The 4,100-nt window shown below is 40.2% G+C and overlaps 1 pseudogene; it reads left to right on the top strand.

The window, feature by feature from the left end:
- Positions 1 to 2,271: 2,271 nt before the first annotated feature.
- On the top strand, positions 2,272 to 2,701 carry LOC128110600 (60S acidic ribosomal protein P2-like; annotated as a pseudogene).
- The last annotated feature ends 1,399 nt before the right edge of the window (positions 2,702 to 4,100 follow it).

The following is a 4,100-nucleotide window of genomic DNA, read 5'->3' as shown; positions in this document are numbered from 1 at the left end:
TGGGACACAGGTAAAGCCACAGAACATGTGCCGATATATAGATTAATAGAAATGGGTTAATTTGAGATATAAGAACTAGATAACAAGAAGCCTTCCATGGCCATAGTTTAAAAATAATATTAGCCTGTGTATGTTTATTTGGGTCCAAGCAGCTGCAGGACCGGTGAGTGAGAGAGATTTGTCCTGACTGCAGACCAGGTGGGACACAGGAAAACTTTCAGCTACACTTGGGGGACTAAAAAGCAGAGACTAGATGACCTAGAGACCTAGAGTAAAACCAAATACTACTGGTCAAAAAGAAAGTATTTTTCTATATTCAAGTAGTCTGCTATTCTCATAGATTAGTGCCATTTTTAGCCATCATCCAAGAAGCTTCCTCCTGCAGAAGATGAGAACAAAAATAGAAACCCATTGACAGACGTTATGCAGAGAGAGAGAGAGAGAGAGAGAGAGAGAGAGAGAGAGAGAGAGAGAGACCTTGTGAAATACACAGCTCTAAATGGGATGTCTCCATCAAATCTCTCCCCTCAGAGGACAGTGAACCCTGTGGCAGAAGAGGCAGAAAGAGTGTAAGACAATATAAGACAGTATGGCAGTTTCTCAGAAAATTGAGAATCAATCTTCCTCAAGATTCAGCCATACCACTCTTGGGCATACACCCGAGGAATGGTCAATCATACCACAGGACACATGCTCAACTATATTCATAGCAGCATTATTTGTAATAGCCAGAACCTGGTAACAACCTAGATACCCCTCAACCGAGGAATGGATTAAAAAAATGCGGTACATATACTCAATGGAGTACTACTCAGCAGTGAAAAACAATGACATCATGAAATTTGCAGGCAAATAGATGGAACTAGAAAGTATCATACTGAGTGAGGTAACCCAGATTCAGAAGAACAGACACGGTATGTACTCACTCATAAGTGGATACTAGATGTAAAGCAAAGGATAACCAGACTACAACCCACAGCTCCAGAGAAGCTAGCTAACAAGGAGGACCCAAAAAGGGACACATGGATTGCCCTGGGAAGGGGAAATAGATGAGATCTCCATGAGTAAACTAGGGATGAAGGGGAACAATGGAGGGTAGGGAATGGGGGATGAAGGAATAAGGGAATGGGATGGTCAAGCTGGAACAGGGACGGAGTAGGAGAGCAAGGAAAGAGAAACCATGACAGAGGGAGACATCAAGGGAACAGGGAGAAACCGGGAGCTAGGAAAGTTCCCTGGAATCCACAAGGATGACCCCAGCTTAGACTACTAGCAATAGTGGAGAGGATGCCTGAACTGGCTTACCCCAGTAATCAGATTAGTGAATACCATAACTGTCATCATAGAGCCTTCATCCGGTAACTGACAGAAGCAGATACAGACATCCACAATCAAACACCAAGCCGAGCTCCAGGAGTCCAGTCCAAGAGAGAGAAGAGGGATTGTATGAGCAAGGGGGGTCAAGATCATGATGGGAAAACCTATAGAGACAACCAAACCAAACTAGTGGGAACTCATGAAATCTAGACCAACATCTGTGGAGCCTCCACAGGACTGTACTAGGCCCTCTGCATTGGAAGACAGTTGTGTAGCTTGATCTGCTTAAGGGGCCCCCTGGCAATAGGATCAGAATCCATCCCTGGTGCATGAGCTGGCTTTTTGGAGTGCATTACCTATGGTGGGACACCTTGCACAGCCTTGAGGCACGGGGAGGGGCTTGGACCTGTCTCTACTGAATGTACCAGGCTCTGCTGACTCCCCATGGAAGTCCTTACCATTTAGTAGGAGGGAATGAGGGGTGGGTTGAGGTGGGGGGAAAGCTGGAAGGGTGGGAGGAGAGAAGAGGGGAATCTGTGATCAGTATGTAAAATGAATAAAAAAATTGTTAATTAAAAAAAAGAAAGAAATTAGAGGCTGCTGGGTATTGACCCAGGGCCCCCCAGAAGCTAAAAAAAAAAAAACCTAGAAAACAAAAATATTGGTTTTTCCTGTCTTTTTTCTTGAGGAGGGTCACAGGGATGGAAAGTGGACCCGGAAGGACTGGGAAGTGACTGTGATTGGGGTACCTTATATGAAATTCCCAATAATAAAAATAGTATATTGGGGGAAGAAGTGATTTGGAGACACCACTGTGCCTTAAATTTACCTGAAGCTATAATTGAGTGGGATTAAAATTATTATTGCCAAAAAACAAAATAAAGGCAGTAAGAGGGGGAGTTTTTGTTGTCTCTGTGGAGGTTGCAAGCACAAGGCCTGTCCCATGCAGCTGACATGCACTAAGTTACCTCTTATCTGCTGGCCACCCTCGGGGGGCAACTCCTCTCCCAGTGCCAAAGACATCAAGAAGACACTAGATAATGTGGGCATCCAGGAGGACAATGACCAGATCAACAAGGTCATCAGTGAGCTGACTGGAAACCCACACATGTGCACGTGCGCACACGAGCGCGCGTGCACACACACACACACACACACACACACACACACACACACACACGTCATTGCCCAGGGTGTTGGCAAGCTTACCAGTGTGCCTGCTGATGTAGTGGCTGTTTCTGCTGCCCCTGGCTCTGCAGCCTCTGTGCCACCCAACCCTCCCCCACTGTCCACTGCAGCAGAGAAGAAAGACAAGAAGCAATCTGAGGAGTCTGATGATGACTTGGGATTTGGCTTGTTTAATCAAATTCCTGTTGCCTACTAATAAAAACTTTTATGTTAAATAAATAAATAAATAAATAAATAAATAAATAAATAAATAAATAGTAAAGGGATTTGATTTTTTAAAGCAGATGCAATGGATTTCTTAATTTTATATACAATTTAGTTTGAAGTATAAAGCCCCCTTTCATTTGAAGTTGTTAACTTCTCTGGCTCTTTATAAATATTCTCCAATTTTTCACCAATGGAAAAAATAGATTCCTTCTCCATATGTGAGACTTCAGACAATGCTCCTTAGTTTCTTTCTTTTCATATCCTAAGAGACTTTAGCATTGAACTCTCATAGGGCCTCTTAAACTTATTTCTCTCATATCCCTTTTCTACCCAAAATGCTCTTGCATGACCCTGGGTATATGGGTATATATCATGGGTATACAAATCAAACATACTGTAATAATAAGTCATGAAGTTATTTATGTAAAGAAAATACTTTTAGAAAATACTGGTAGACAAATACTTTTTCTGTGTATTAAAGATAAAAGCAAATATGCACACTATAATAAGACAAATGTACTAATACATTTTTACATAAAGAATTAAATTTTGACTGAATACTTGATATTTTTAGATATAAAGTAGGTTCCGTGTTTTCAGAGTTGATTGGTACTTTTATTTAATAATAACCAAAGCTAAGAACACTGTTTCACATAAATATGTAATACAAAACAGCAGAAGTATATTTAGCACCAGTTCAGAAATTCTTGGAAATCTTGTCTTAATCCAAAGCCAAAATTCATTTGATCACTTTCATGAAACTAAAGTCAGCAACACAAACATCAATTTTTAAAATCAAATATTTCAACACAATTCAATAAAAAATATACTAACTAGTAACTTAGATTCTGAAGAATAATGTTAGCAAAATATGAAAAGCCTTTCTTTTCTATGATTAATCCTTTGCATTTGATTCAGCTCTGAGCTTCCTTCATCTAACCTTGTCCAGAGAAGCAACTGTTATGGGGCTCTTATTCAATTTTGAAGGGAGAGAACAGCTAAGGTAGAAGTTACTTTGTAGATGACACTGTCATGTGGGGATGACAGTAGCTTCTGGCAGGTATAATTGTTTTTCATATTTTAAAATCTTCCTTATAGACATTAGCAAATAGAGTATACTGCTGTTGGTGTTGCTTAAAATAGAAAAGGGGTCTTCCTGGTGCTTTCTGTCTCTAATTTTAAACTTCTATCATTGCATTTCTGAATTCCAATATCATAATGTATTTCTGCATGACTTGCCTTCCTGTTGCATAAATTCTGCATATTATTGTGCTATAAACTCACTGGATATTTATTTCAGGTCCACTAACCTTGCCACTTCTATAGGAAATATCCTGGTGCTTTACATACCATGATTATTATTGGGTAGACAAATAAGCATACTAAAT

The sequence above is a fragment of the Peromyscus californicus genome, unplaced genomic scaffold (assembly GCF_007827085.1).
Source record: "Peromyscus californicus insignis strain IS unplaced genomic scaffold, ASM782708v3 Scaffold_15__1_contigs__length_86483966, whole genome shotgun sequence".
Taxonomy (NCBI): Eukaryota; Metazoa; Chordata; class Mammalia; order Rodentia; family Cricetidae; genus Peromyscus; species Peromyscus californicus.
This window is presented reverse-complemented; position numbering and strand designations above follow the sequence as displayed.